General features: G+C 35.5%; 1 protein-coding gene and 1 non-coding gene across 6 annotated transcripts in view; both read left to right on the top strand.

Moving 5' to 3' along the window:
- The window catches only part of COP1 (COP1 E3 ubiquitin ligase), a 279203-nt gene that overhangs the window by 235914 nt on the left and 26918 nt on the right, over nt 1-16371 (top strand). The gene's annotated exons all lie outside the window — the stretch shown is intronic.
- Nucleotides 3531-3671, top strand: LOC114237550 (small Cajal body-specific RNA 3). The gene has a single exon (XR_003623087.1). It is a non-coding gene; the product is annotated as a small Cajal body-specific RNA 3 (non-coding RNA).

Here is a 16371-nt window from a genome sequence, read left to right as displayed (position 1 = left end):
CTGGTAAATAGGCACTCAGTAAATTAAAACAAACAAACAGACAAACAAGTAAATCTTTTCTCTCTACTTCCCTCTCACCAGCCCCCTGACCAAAAGTAGAAAGATGCAGATTTCTCCTTTCTTTGACTTCAACATTTATAGACAGTTTCCAGTATCTATACTAGTGTTTTTCAAAGTATGGTCTACTGATCATCTACTTCAGAATTACTAATTACCTGGGTTATGTATTAAAAATGCACATTTCTAAACCCCAGACTTACTAAGCCAGAGTTTGAGGGAGAGACCCAGGAAGCTCCATTTTTTGTTGTTTTTTTAATGGGATGCATAATTCTCTTTCATTTTATTAAAAAGCCTAGAATTACATGAAAGAAGCAGATTTTCATTCCCTACATAATCAGCCTTGTGGAAATTTATAGAGATCCAATAGTGTTTTCATCTGGGAAGGGGGAAGAAAAGTGTTTTTAAAGTGTTTCTAACAGTGACCACCACAGACCTGTTCTTCATTTCACAGAAGTAATTAGGTACTATCTCAAACCCTTCCAAGAGCCACATAGGAGGCTTTCCAAGGTTCCTTTGGAAGTTGGTCACTTTGGAAGCTCTAAAGACCAACTGTAAGGGAAGCATTGGGTAGTAGGCTGGGGTTCTTGTTGATCTTCTCAGTGGCAGAAATAAAGGCTAGAACATTCTTCTGGTGCTTGTGGAAAATCAGGATCTTAAAGCTGATCAAAGCTTTAAGTCAAAGATTTATCTCCCAAAAGGCTGCACATCCTTACGTTTAATCAGCCTAATTTGACCAAATGTTTATCAATTTATGATAAAGGATACAACTCAGGAACAGCCAAGTGGAAAAGATGCATAGGGAAAGGTATTGGTGGGGGTGTAAGGCATGGGGCTTCCGTGCCCTCTCTGTGCAAGCCATCTTCTCATCACTTCCATGTATCACCAAGCCAGAAGCTCCAGAACCTCCATTTTTAACACACTACTCATGGAATTCATATGTAGTAAAGTGCTGTAAGATATCAGTTTTTGAGTTTTTTCCCCCTTTTTATATTTGCTTTGTAAATATTTATTGAATTTAACAAATTAGATTTTATCAACCTATCTTTTCTTCTAATTAATTATTCATCAAACAACAATACTTTTTTTCAAATATCTCCTATATTTGTCTCTTTTCATTCATTTTTGCATTTCATCTCCTCATTCCTGTTTCTTCTTTTACCCCCACTCCCATAGATTACTTCTAATCCCTTTATGTCCTTAATCATTTTACAGAGGAATTCAGATAGAGTTAAACATTGCTTATTACTATTGCCTTTGATTGATCCAGAAAAGTTTCTTTCAAACTCAATATTTGCATGTAACTCCAACTTGTATATTTGGCCCTCATTAAAAATTAGGGGAAAATTTGATAAATATATTACCTGAACTTGTCAATTATTTTATCTTTTTCACTTCAGATACCTTTATCTAGTAAAAAAAAATTATATTTTGCCCTCATTATTAAATATGAGCCTTTAAAAAATCCAATTCCAATTATGGAAAAAAATATGATAGAAGAACTGATTCAAAGGTTAGCTCAGAATTAAATTTAGTAGTAATGAATTAAGAGGTCAGCCTTTAAAATAAGTATAATCATAGACATGATTTTTAATTGTTACTCCTCTCTCTGCTTTTTTTTTTTTTTTTAATTACTCATCATTCTTTTAAATTTTATGTATTTATTTATGGCTATGTTGGGTCTTCGTTTCTGTGCGAGGGCTTTCCTTAGTTGCAGCACGTGGGGGCCACTCTTCATCGTGGTGTGCGGGCCTCTGACTATCGCGGCCTCTCTTGTTGCGGAGCACAGGCTCCAGACGCACAGGCTCAGCAATTGTGGCTCACGGGCCTAGTTGCTCCGTGGCATGTGGAATCTTCCCAGACCAGGGCTTGAACCCATGTCCCCTGCATTGGCAGGCAGATTCTCAACCACTGCGCCACCAGGGAAGCCCCTCTCTCTGCTTCTTTAATGATTCCTCTTTCCTTGTGTATTTGATCTTAGGCATCATATCTAAACTGTTGCCTGTGTTCAAGATTTTCAAGAATCTAGAATAATGCTACTTGTCCAACCTTATTTCTGTTTTTTTTTTTAAGCACAAAACATCTATTAGAAAATTTTCTTCACTGTCCCATCCTATTCCTATTTTTACCTCTGAACCTGTGCTCATCATTGTTCCTTATATAACTATACTGACTTGTCCTCTCTCTCCCATTTATCTAAATCCTCTCATCCTGTCCCAACACAGCCCCTACTTTTCTATCCCTCTCTTAACCATTTCATTTCCTTGGTTTCTGGTTTCTCACAGGTACTCATGCACTTATAGAATGTACTGTACCAGCTGTCATTCAAGTATATTTTTCTCTAAGGTTGTACTTCATTAGTGTTGCCTTAGTTATATTTCTTGCTTCTACTTTGAGAGCAAAAAATGTCAACACTAGCAACTGCTATAAGAAAAGCTACTTCGTTTTCTAGGAAAGAGTTACAGTTAAGATAAAATTTAAGTCTTAATCTGGAGAGCATACATTATGTTTTTAATCAATTTTATAAGATCATAAATCTGGTGATGAAAATAATACAGTAGTACAGTCATACTTGAGAAAACTGCCCTTTAATTGTAAAGAAATTTAGGTTACAACGTCTTAATAAGAAAAACTGCCACTTATTTGTTTGGTGCCTAAAATATGCCAAATCTTTTTTGGTTAGGTAAGTTACTGTGTTTTCTTTGAGTCTTCATAAAAATTCTGTGAAGTACTTAAGATTATCTGTTTTATAGTTGGAGAAATTGAGTTTCTAAGAGGGTTGGACAGTACTATGGCAGAACCAAAATGCAGGTCCAGTTCTCCTTGTCTTAAATTAATTGGTGTTTCTACTGTGTTACATGGTATTCCTAAAATAGTACAGAATTCTTGGAACAGCTTTGCCAGAGTACTCTAGAGGAATTTTGCAAATAGCGCCCTTAGAAATGCATAGTTCCATGCTCAGAGACCCTCCTTTATATTAATCAGCAATAAAGGGTCATTTTTCCCTGTCAGATATGCCATTGCAAGCACATTGTTCTCAAGCTTTATTCAGGAGTGCTTCCAAGGTCAAGAGGTATTGATACATGAGGGAAGTTGTCTGGCATTGCAAGGAAAATTAAGTTGATTAGGCTGCTTGGTGAGAAGGGAGAAGACTTAGGAAAGATTTGTAATGAAGGAAGGGTCGTGAAAATGATGTGATATTCTTGTGTATCTCAATCTTCTTTCTCTTGTACATGGTTTTTACAACCTTTTCTTCCTGAATAAGGATCATTTTGAGTTTGTATGCTAAGTGTACCTTTTTAATCTTTCTATTTTCTGAATCATGGTGTTTTTTTGGGGTTTTTGTTTTTGTTTTTCCTGTAGCTTATTTGAATGCATTAAAGTGTATTTAAAATGAGGATTTGATGCAGACAGGAGGTTGGTATAGAAAAGACTGGATAACAAAAGGCTTCTTAATAATGAAGCACAACAAAAATGGAACCTGCAGGAACCAACCATGTGGACAAATGAAAAAATGCCTTTTGTCTACAAATTGCAGTGATCCTACATTAACATGGAGGTCTCTGTCTGGCTTAGGACAGCTGGCTAAGTCTGATCGTTCCCCTCCATACAGCCTTTAAAACCAGCACTCCAAGTACTGCTTTCCTTGCCATTTTGTTTACTATCTCTACTGATTAAGTGTACTACATTATTAACAGACTACCAGGTGCGGTTACTTCTGCATCCATCTTAACTAGTTTTTGAGGTATATTATCGTTTCTACAAAATAGATATTATTATTTTTTTCTTTGATTAAGGAAACTATAACCAGGAAGTAGAGTGAACACAGAAATATTATTTTTCTGAGGGACCACATTGGCTTAACTAATCCAGGGTTATCAGTAAAGGTCAGTCAATATTTTAGATATGAAGCTATTTAGAGTTAGCTTCCATGAATCACTAAGAATTGATTTGTCATTAAGAAAGTGATTTTTCCAAAATACAGTTTATGTAATCTTATAAGTCTATAACCAAATTTCAGGAATGACTGTTTCCGGGGAAAAGCTTGCTACCAAGTATTAACGTAGTACTAAATTTGAAATCTTAGTTTTTCATCGTGTGTGTTCTGCAGTAAGTTGTGGGGAGGGGTACGGGAACAGGGGGAGGAGCTGCCGTGGCATTTCTAATGCACTGAGGTGTGATATACAGCACCAGGGTATGTAAGCCATTGCTGGGTTTATTTATAACTAATTGTGTGAGAATCCTTGGTGGTGGTTCTGAAATCCCAAATTTCTGATTCTGACCGTTTATTGCATTAGACCATTGTTGAATAAGTAGTCTTATTTTTCTAGGCTCTTTAGAAGTCCTTAGTCTACTCTGATCTTAATTTTAATAAACCATTTCATGATTTTTTACTCACTTATGTTATTTTTGCTCTGCACTTTTATGGCCAAGGATATACTAAAAACAGGGACAATCAGATATGTAATGGTATAGCTGTATGAATTTTTATGATAGGTTGGTGCCTATGCCTGTTGTTAAATTTTTTTTTATTGAAGTATAATTGACTTACAATATTACATTGGTTTCAGGTGTTCAACATAGTGATTTGATATTTTCATACATTACAAAATGATCACCATGATAAGTCTAGTTAACATCTGTCACATACAAAGTTATTATATTATTGATTATATTCCTGTGCTGAATATTACAATCCCATGACTCATTTATTTTATAACTGGAAGTTTGTACCTCTTACTCTCCCTTACCTGTTTCACTCATCCTCCAACCCCCCTCCACTCTGGCAACCACAAGTTTGTTCTCTGTACCTGTTAATCTGTTTCTGTTTTGTTATGTTTGTTCCTTTGTTTTGTTTTTTACCTTTCACATATGAGGGAAATCATACAGTATTTGTCTTTCTCTATCTGACTTATTTTATTTAGCATACTACCCTCTAGATCTATCCATGTTGTCACAAATGGCAAGATTTCATTCTTTTTTATGGCTGAGTAATATCCCATTTTGTGTGTGTGTGTGTGTGTGTGTGTGTGTGCATGCCACATCTTTATCCATTCATCTATTGATGGGCACTTAGGTTGCTTCCATGTCTTTGCTATTGTAAATAATGCTGCAGTGAACATGGGGGTGCATATATCTTTTCAAATTAGTGTTTTTGTGTCCTGTAGGAAAATACTTCGAAGTGGAATTGCTGGATCGTATGGTAGTTAAGTTGTTAATATTTTTGAGGAAGTGTTTTCCATACTGTTTTCCATAGTGGCTAGACCAGTTTACATTCCCATCAATGACGCAGGAAGGTTCCCTTTTCTCCACATCCTTGCCAACAATTATTTGTTCTCTTTTTAATAATAGCTGTTCTGACAGGTGTGAAGTGATATGTCACTGTGGCTTTTATTTGCATTTTCCTGATGACTAGTGATTGTATCTTTTTATGTGTCTGTTTGCCATTTTTATGTCGTCTTTGGGAAAATGTAAGTTCGGGTGTACTGCTCATTTTTTAACCAGATTGTTATTTTTTCAATGTTGAGTTGTATTAGTTCTTTGTATATTTTGGATATTAACCCATATCAGATATATAATTTGCAAACATCTTCTCCCATTCAGTAGGCTGCCACTTTGTTTTGTTGCTAGTTTCCTTCACTATGCAAAAGCTTTTTAGTTTGATATAGTTCCATTTGTTTACTTTTGCTTTTCTTTCCCTCATCTGAGGAGACATATCCAAAAAAATATTGCTAAGACTGAAGTCAAAGAGCATACTGCCTATGTTTTCTTCCACAAGTTTTATGGTTTTAACTCTTACATTTAAGTCTGTATCCATTTTGAGTGTATGGTGTGAGAAAGTTGTCCAGTTTGATTTTTTTGCATTTAGTTGTCCAGTGTTTTCAACACTGTTTACTGAAGAGGCTTTCTTTTCCCCATTGTATATTCTTCCCTCCTTTGTCATAGAATAATTGACCATATAAGTGTGGGTTTATTTCTGGGCTCTCTATTCTGTTCCACTGATCTGTATCTGTTTTTATGCCAGGACCATACTGTAAATTTCCAGCATACTTTGAAATCAGGGAGCATGATACCTCTAGCTTTTGTTCTTTCTCAAGATTGCTTTGGAGTTTTTTGTGTTTCCATACAAATTTTAGAAGTTTTTGTTCTAGTTCTGTGAAAAATGCCATTGCTATTTTGATAGGAATTGCATTGAATCTGTAGATTGCCTTGGGTTAGTATGGCCATTTTAACAATATTCCTCTAATCCATGAGCATGGTATATTTTTCCATTTGTTTGTATCATCTTCAGTTTCTTTTATCAGTGTCTTATAGTTTTCCAAATACAGGTTTGTTTGTTTTTTTTAAACCTCCTTAGTTAGATTTATTCCCAAGTATTTTATTCTTTTTGATGCAATTGTAAATGGAATTGTTTTCTTAATTTCTCGTTCTGATAGTTTTTTTTTTTAACATCTTTATTGGAGTATAATTGCTTTACAATAGTGTGTTAGTTTCTGCTTTATAACAAAGTGAATCAGCTATACATATACATATATCACCATATCTCCTCCCTCTTGCGTCTCCCTCCCACCCTCCCTATCTCACCTCTCTAGGTGGTCACAAAGCACTGAGCTGATCTCCCTGTGCTATGCGGCTACTTCAACTAGCTATCTATTTTACATTTGGTAGTATATATAAGTCCATGCCACTCTCTCACTTTGTCCCAGCTTACCCTTCCCACTCCCTGTGTCCTCAAGTCCATTATGTACGTCTGCATCTTTATTCCTGTCCTGCCCCTAGGTTCTTCAGAACCTTTTTTTTTTTTTTAGATTCCATATATATGTGTTAACATACGGTATTTGTTTTTCTCTTTCTGACTTACTTCACTCTCTATGACACACTCTAGGTCCATCCACCTCCCTACATATAACTCAATTTTGTTTCTTTTTATGGCTGAGTAATATTCCATTGTATATATGTGCCACATCTTGCTTATCCATTCATCTGTCGATGGACACTTAGGTTGTTCCATGTTCTGGCTATTGTAAATAGTGCTGCAGTGAACATTGTGGTACATGACTCTTTCTGAATTATGGTTTTCTCAAGGTATATGCCCAGTAGTGGGATTGCTGGGTTGTATGGTAGTTCTATTTTTAGTTTTTAGTTTTTTAAGGGACCTCCATACTGTTCTCCATAGTGGCTGTATCAATTTACATTCCCACCAACAGTGCAAGAGGGTTCCCTTTGCTCCACACCCTCTCCAGCATTTATTGTTTGTAGATTTATTGTTGATGGCCATTCTGACTGGTATGAGGTGATACTTCATTGTAGTTTTGATTTGCATTTCTCTAATGATTAGTGATGTTGAGCATTCTTTCATTTGTTTGTTGGCAATCTGTATATCTTCTTTGGAGAAATGTCTATTTAGATCTTCTGCCCATTTTTGGATTGGGTTGTTTGTTTTTTTGATATTGAGCTGCAGGAGCTGCTTGTAAATTTTGGAAATTAATGCTCTGTCAGTTGCTTCATTTGCAAATATTTTCTCCCATTCTGAGGGTTGTCTTTTCATCTTGTTTATGGTTTCCTTTGCTGTGCAAAAGCCTTTAAGTTTCATTAGGTCCCATTTGTTTATTTTTGTTTTTATTTCCATTTCTCTAGGAGGTGCATCAAAAATGATCTTGCTGTGATTTATGTCCTAGAGTGTTCTGCCTATGTTTTCCTCTAAGAGTTTGATAGTGTCTGGCCTTACCTTTAGGTCTTTAATCCATTTTGAGTTTATTTTTGTGTATGATGTTAGGAGTGTTCTAATTTCATTCTTTTACATGTAGCTGTCCAGTTTTCCCAGCACCACTTATTGAAGAGGCTGTTTTTTCTCCATTGTATATCCTTGCCTCCTTTGTCATAAATTAGGTGACCATATGTACGTGGGTTTATCTCTGGGCCTTCTATCCTAATCCATTAATCTATATTTCTGTTTTTGTGCCGGTACCATAATGTCTTGATTACTGTTGTTTTGTAGTATAGTCTGAAGCCAGGGAGCCTGATTCCTCCAGTTCCGTTTTTCTTTCTCAAGACCGCTTTGGCTATTCGGGGTCTTTTGTGTTTCCATACAAATTGTGAAATTTTTTGTTCTAGTTCTGTGAAAAATGCCAGTGGTAGTTTGATAGGGATTGCATTGAATCTGTAGATTGCTTTAAGTAGTATAGTCATCTTCACAATATTGATCCTTCCAATCCAGGAACATGGTATATCTCTCCATCTGTTTGTATCATCTTTAATTTCTTTCATCAGTGTCTTATAGTTTTCTGCATACAGGTCTTTTGCTCCTTAGGTAGGTTTATTCCTAGGTATTTTATTCTTTTTGTTGCAGCGGTAAGTGGGAGTGTTTTCTTAATTTCTCTTTCAGATTTTTCATCATTAGTGTATAGGAATGCAAGAGATTTCTGTGCATTAATTTTGTATCCTGCTACTTTACCAAATTCATTGATCAGCTCTACTAGCTTTCTGGTAGCCTCTTTAGTATTCTCTATGTATAGTATCATGTGATCTGCAAACAGTGACAGTTTTACTTCTTCTTTTCCGATTTGGATTCCTTTTATTTCTTTTTCTTCTCTGATTGCTGTGGCTAAAACTTACAAAACTATGTTGAATAATAGTGGTGAGAGTGGACAACCTTGTCTTCTTCCTGATCTTAGTGGAAATGGTTTCAGTTTTTCACCATTGAGAACGATGTTGGCTGTGGGTTTGTCATATATGGCCTTTATTATGTTGAGGTAAGTTCCCTCTATGCCTACTCTGTGGAGGGTTTTTATCATAAATGGTTGTTGAATTTTGTCAAAAGCTTATTCTGCATCTATTGAGATGATCATATCGTTTTTCTCCTTCAATTTGTTTATATGATTTATCACATTGATTGATTTGCATATATTGAAGAATCCTTGCATTCCTGGGATAAATCCCACTTGATCATGGTGTATGATCCTTTTAATGTGCTGTTAGATTCTGTTTGCTAGTATTTTGTTGAGGATTTTTACATCTATGTTCATCAGTGATATTGACCTTAGTTTTCTTTCTTTATGACATCTTTGTCTGATTTTGGTTTCAGGGTGATGGTGGCCTCGTAGAATGAGTTTGGAAGTGTTCCTCCCTCTGCTATATTTTGGAAGCGTTTGAGAAGGATAGGTGTTAGCTCTTCTCTAAATGTTTGATAGAATTCGCCTGTGAAGCCATCTTGCCCTGGGCTTTTGTTTGTTGGAAGATTTTTAATCACAGTCTCAATTTCAGTGCTTGTGATTGGTCTGTTTATATTTTCTATTTCTTCCTGCTTCAGTCTCGTGATAGTTTATTATTTATAGGTAGAAACACAACAGACGTCTCTATATTAATTTTGTATCCTGCAACTTTACCAAATTCATTGATTAGCTCTAGTAGTTTTCTGGTAACATCTTTAGGATTTTCTGTGTATAGTATCATGTCGTCTGCAAACAGTGACAGTTTTACTTCTTCTTTCCAATTTGAATTCCTTATTTCCTTTTCTTCTCTGATTGCCATGGCTAGGACTTCCAATACTATGTTGGATTAAAGTGGCAAAAGTGCGCATCCTTGTCTTGTTCCTTATCTTAGAGGAAATGCGTTCAGTTTTTCACCGTTGAGTAAGATGTTGGCTGTAGGTTTGTCTTATATGGCCTTTATTATGTTGAGATATGTTCCCTCTGCACCCACTTTGTTGAGAGTTTTTATGGTAAATGTATGTTGAATTTCATCAGAAGCTTTCTCTGCATCTATGGAGATGATCGTATGATTTTTCTTCTTCAGTTTGTTCATGTGTTGTGCACATTGATTTGCAGATATTTAGCCATCCTTGTGTCCCTGGGATAAATCCCACTTGTTCATGCTATATGATCATTTTAATGTATTGTTGAATTCAGTTTGTTAATATATTGTCAAGGATTTTTGCAGCTGTGTTCATCAGTGATACTGGCCTGTAATTTTCTTTTTCTTGTGATACCTTTGTCTGGGTTTGGTTTCGGGGTGATGCTGGCCTTGTAGAATGCTTTCAGAAGCATTCCTTCCTCTTCAGTTTTTTAGAATAGTTTGAGAAGTATAGGCATTGATTCTTCTTTAAATGTTTGGTGGAATTCACATGTGAATCCATCTGATCCTGGACTTTTGTTTGTTGGGAATTTTCTTTATTACTGATTCAATTTCATTACTGGTAATTGGTCTGTTCATATTCTGTATTTCTTTCTGATTCAGTCTTGGGAGAGTGTACATTTCTAGGAATTTATCCATTTCTTCTGTGTTGTCCATTTTATTAGTGTAGAATTGTTCATAGTAATTTCTTATGATCCTTTGTTATTTCTTTAGTGTTGGTTGTAACTTCTCTTTCATTTCTGATTTTATTTATTTGGGCCCTTTTTCTTTTTTACTTGATGAGTCTGGCTAAAGTTTTTAAAATATTTTTGATAACCACCCCTGATAACAGTACATGTTAGGTATGTTCTAATTGTGAATGCAAGTTCCTTCGGATACCAAATAAAACGATTACGTCTTATCAGGAAACAAGTAAGTTGGGGGCAGAGAGGAAATATGGTAATCTGGTGATTCTGGTGTAGGTAGGTCCTCTGTGTCTGTGTGTGTGTGTGTGTGTGTCTGTGTGTCTGTGTGTGCTGTGTGTTTCTGTCTATACATACATATCTTTCCAAATGGACACTTAGACATGATTTTTTACTACTTTGAAGTTTGAGTAAGTTCTTGCTGTATTAAGTTAGACTTTCAAAATAGCCAAACATCTTAGAGGAAGCCCTACAAAGAAATTATACTCACTAGACTAATCTGTATATGTGTATATGGCTGTATTCCCAGAGAGAGAAGCACGTTATACCAAATTATGTTTAATGAATGCTGATTTTCATACTTATTTGGTAGAGACAGATTCCAGTGGTAAAATTTAATGGGCTATCATTTTGTGTTTATATTCATGATCACCTTCGGCTCTTTTACCTTTAGATAAAATTTGAATTTCATATGCACTTATGTCTTCTGGCTGATTAATGCTACTGTTTCTTAAATCTAGTCATGCAATGTAAGAGATATCCAGCACCTAGAACACCATCTGTTTGCCATAAAAATATGTGGTCCACCTTGTCTTAGAATGATTATAAAAAATTTTCAACATGGAATACTTTCATTATTTATAGAAAACTCTTATTTATAAAGCTTAAGAATTTTAGAATTGAAAATATAATAAGCCAGCCAGCAAATCTAGACGTTCTTTCGATTAGCAGTATAATTCATTTCCTCCTATTAGGTAAGTTAGTTATAAGAGTAGGTATTTGTTTAAATGAATCAAAAAGAGTTGAAGTGTGATGAAGGTAATATATTTTACTAAAATAATGACCCATTATTCTGTTAATCATAGATTATGACTGTATGTTTCTATTCATAATAGTCTTTATAGTTTGGGATTAGAAAGGGACCCAGTATCATCCTAAGAAAGGATACCAGTGGGGAGGAAAGAGAGCATTTGTGTTTAACTGGGTAGTCTTGAAAGTGTTCCCTTGTGACAAAGAAACTCCAGTCTCCAAGATCTTAAATTGGGTTGGAGGGGTGGGTATTAGCCTGGCACCGCCACTGTCTGTACTGACTACATAGTATACTCCCTTCCACCTTATTTCTGTGGCCAAGTCCTTTTCTCTAATGATATTACTTGAAATCATACTTGTGGGGAGATAAATGAAAGACCAAATTCTTCGTATAATAAGCCTTTTAGGAATCTAGGTATATGAGACTTGAGATGTAATATCCATATATAATGTCTGAGAGATGAGGTTCTCCCATACATATCAAATGCTCACCTAAGACTCTTTTCTCCTTCCCTTCTGAGTTTATAAATTCAGGTCAGGGCCAGTCATGTGATAAACTTACCAAATCAATATGCTAAAAACCATCTATTGGTGTATTTTATCAGTCTCCATATGTTGATCATGGCTTTGCTATGCTATAGTTGTGTGTATGGTTTTGGACAAGTTATTAAGTCCCTTTAAGACCATGTTTTTCCTTTGTTAATTGAGGATAAAAATAGATTAATATCTGTAATAGATACAACAGATTGGTAGGTGGATTAAGTGAAATAATTTATATAGTCCTTAACAAAGTAACTGGCCTATAGTTCTCAACAAATAGTTATGTGATGATGATAGAAGTTTGTTTTTTGTTTTGGGGTTTTGTTTTTGTTTTTGTTTTTTTGTTTTTGTTTTGGTTTTGGTTTTGTTTTTTAACTATCTCTGTAAGGTAGTAAAATGAGACAATGAGATAAGTAAAATGAGAACCTTAGATTCTAGGATCACAAATTTTATTTATTGTCTGTCTTGAAAATACAGTTCAAACAACTAATTCACTCAGTTTTGCATTCTTTATAGAATGCAGGAAGGCTGACTGTAACATTTTAAAGAGCAGGACCTCTTATTGATAGATTGTGGTTTTATATTCATTCTCTCTTAGACATATTTACATACATTTTTACTAAGTCATTTCTGAAAAACCACATGCTGAAAGAAAGGTCAGGGACAAAAAAAAAACTGTTTGTCTTACCAGTGGCATTTATTTAAAAACCATTGGAGATCATCTTGGAACCAATGTTTGAATATCTTTCTGTGGGCTCTCCCCATGTGCAGCATAGATCTATGTCTGTATTAAGGTAAATAACCACTCTGGGTAAATTGGGAGACTCTCCTGATAAATCAGATCCAGACAAAAGTGAAATGCATGTAACTCCGAGATCCAAAAACAAGAGAAACTCTGGCACAAAAACAGAAACATAGATCAATGGAACAAGATAGAAAGCCCAGAGATAAACCCACGCACCTATGGTCAACTAATCTATGACAAACGAGGCAAGGATATACAATGGAGAAAAGACAGTCTCTTCAGTAAGTGGTGCTGGGAAAACTGGACAGCTACATGTAAAAAAATGAAATTAGAACACTCCTAACATCATACACAAAAATAAACTCAAAATGGATTCGAGACCTAAATGTAAGACCGGACACTATAAAACTCTTAGAGGAAAACATAGGAAGAACACTCTTTGACATAATTCACAGCAAGATCTTTTTTGATCCACCTCCTAGAGTAATGGAAATAAAAACAAAAATAAACAAATGGGACCTAATGAAACTTCAGAGCTTTTTTGCACAGCAAAGGAAACCATAAACAAGACGAAAAGACAGCCCTCAGAATGGGAGAAAATATTTGCAAATGAATCCACGGACAAAGGATTAATCTCCAAAATATATAAACAGCTCATGCAGCTCAATATTAAAAAAACAAACAACCCAATCCAAAAATGGGCAGAAGACCTAAATAGACATTTCTCCAAAGAAGACATGCAGATGGCCAAGAAGCACATGAAAAGCTGCTCAACATCACTAACTATTAGAGAAATGCAAATCAAAACTACAATGAGGTATCACCTCACACCAGTTAGAATGGGCATCATCAGAAAATCTACAAACAACAAATGCTGGAGAGGGTGTGGAGAAAAGGGACTGCACTGTTGGTGGGAATGTAAATTGATACAGCCACTTTGGAGAACAGTATGGAGGTTCCTTAAAAAACTAAAACTAGAATTACCATATGACCCAGCAATCCCACTACTGGGCATATACCCAGAGAACACCGTAATTCAAAACCACACATGCACTCCAATGTTCACTGCAGCACTATTTACAATAGCCAGGTCATTGAAGCAACCTAAATGCCCATTGACAGACGAATAGATAAAGAAGATGTGGTACATATATACAATGGAATATTACTCAGCCATAAAATGGAACGAAATTGAGTCATTTGTTGAGACGTGGATGGATCTAGAGACTGTCATACAGAGTGAAGTAAGTCAGAAAGAGAAAAACAAGTATCGTATATTAATGCATATATGTGGAACCTAGAAAATGGTACAGATGAACCGGTTTGCAGGGCAGAAATAGAGACACAGATGTAGAGAACAAACGTATGGACACCAAGAGGGGGAAAGCGGCAGGGGGTGGGGGTGGTGGTGGGATGAACTGGGCGATTGGGATTGACATGTATACACTGATGTGTATAAAATGGATGACTGATAAGAACCTGCTGTATAAAAAAATTAATTAAAAAAAAAAAAAACCTTGAGGAGAGGCCCCATCTGCCTTGCTCATGGCTGCATCCCCAGCACTGAAGCTAGAGCCTGACACTGAGCTCAGTAACTATTTGTGGAACAAGTGAAACAGCTGTGCAAAGCCTGACCCTGGGTCCTGGCATCCCTGAAGACAGAAAGCCTGGGTAAAAAAAAAAAAAAAAAAGAACAAGAGAATCTTGATAAAAGAGAACCTCTATAAGTGGTTTTAATAGAAGAATGATTCTGCCTGTCAGGAAATCCACTACAGCTCTATAAGGTGAAGCAACAAAAGTTAGCACTTGGAGTATTTTCTTTGTATTTAAATCAGAGGGTACCATAGGGAAGTATATAAAGGCTTTGGGATGGTTTGAAGGAAATACAAAGGAGTGGAAAAATTGGACAATTGAATAGTATCACTGAACAGAACATTGATGGAAGAAAACCTAAGAATCTCTGCATATTATATTTGCATTTCATCTCACAGGAGAGGAAGAGGATGCTCATAAGGCAACTGTAGGTCATAAGTAAACACAAAAGCTTAAAGGGCAAATTCATTTGAAAGTGTTCTGTGGCTATAGGTTCCTGAATGAAAATCAGATTGAGCTGTACACAGAATCCATGAACTCCTACGTGAGGAGAAAAGCCATTTTAATTTTCAAGATGCATTTTGAATACAAATGTTACCACCCTCTCACCCCACCTCAAAGAAAGAAAAAAGTGAGGCAAAAGGCCCTACTTCTATTTTTGTGTTTATAACCTTGGTATGAAAAGAACCTGAAGTATGTATGGTCTTTTATTTGTAGTAACACTGCAGTCGTACTCCAAATTAACACTCTTTATTGGCAGTGAGCAAACAAGAAGATATCTGTGTTCATAAAAAAGAGAATGAGCCTCTATAGAGAGAATATTAAGGAATTAACATATAAGGTAGATTGTGATATAACAGATATAATGTGGTTGTTATTGTTTGAAGGCTAGTTATCTCAAATTTTTATATACTTTTTCTTCATATATTTTTAATATTCCTCCTTAAAGATATATGTATATCTTTAAGGAAGAATATTAAATTCAGCCATCTTCTACACTTCTCTGTGTCCCCTAGGGAATTGTATTTGCAGGTACTGTATGTCGTACATAGTGATTTATCTTTTTCATCATGTCAGGTGCTTGTCTACAGGGCTTAAACGCATGTACAGTTTTAACTTAGTGAACACTTTAAGAAGAAAGTTCAGTGCCTGTAGGACAAACTTGAAGACAGACCGCTTACATTAGTTTTTGCTAGCTATCTCAACTGCAGCTCTTGCTTTTAGACGACAAATGTGAATAGTATTTCAGTATACTTCACATTTGCAATGTCACTAATAGTGTTCTATCACTTGAAAGAGAGACTCAATTTTAAAGATTATATGTCTAGGTGTTTTTTTCCCCCCAAAAAAGAGCTTCAAGGAACTTTCCTTCCTTAGTTTTATAACACAGACCATAAACTTGTTTTGGGGGAGAAAATGTTTCTGAAATTTTTGAGATCCTTATTGAGCAAGGTTGTGCTTTAAACATCTAAATTGTGGGTGGAGGCGTGTGTCATTTCTAAGTTCTGTCTTAGGGTGGTGTTCTGATTAAGATTACTGGAGTCAGGTTGCCAGGTTTCCTTCCTCTCTCCTCTAAATATTAGCTTTGAGCCTTTGGGAAAGTTACTAACCTTTTCATGCCTCAGTTTGCTCTTCTGTGAAATCAGAACAATGGTGTCTTCTACATAATATTGTGGAATAAAATTAGAAAATATATAGAAAGTATTGAGATAGGTGGGGAACTCAAGGTAAGTGATTATTGATAAATAATAAATGTTGCTGTCATCTTCAATATTTTATACATTAATCAACATAGCTAGATAGCTACTTGTTGTTAATTGATCAAATATTAAGTTTGCAATGTAAAAAATATAATGTCTGCATTTAGATGGTTTACAACCTAGGAAACACAAATATTTTTAAAGAAATAACTGTGGTATAAGCCTGAATGAAAGAAATCCTTACAAGAGAATTATCACTGAAAATATTGGTCCTAGAGGGGAGAGATTACTTCCAAATGGGAGAATTATAAAAGGCTTTATGACGATACTGGCTTTTGTGCTGGTCTTCATAAATACAAAAAGAGTTTCAGAAGGCTTAAGACAATGAAAG

This window comes from Balaenoptera acutorostrata, chromosome 1, assembly GCF_949987535.1.
Source record: "Balaenoptera acutorostrata chromosome 1, mBalAcu1.1, whole genome shotgun sequence".
NCBI lineage: Eukaryota > Metazoa > Chordata > Mammalia > Artiodactyla > Balaenopteridae > Balaenoptera > Balaenoptera acutorostrata.
This window is presented reverse-complemented; position numbering and strand designations above follow the sequence as displayed.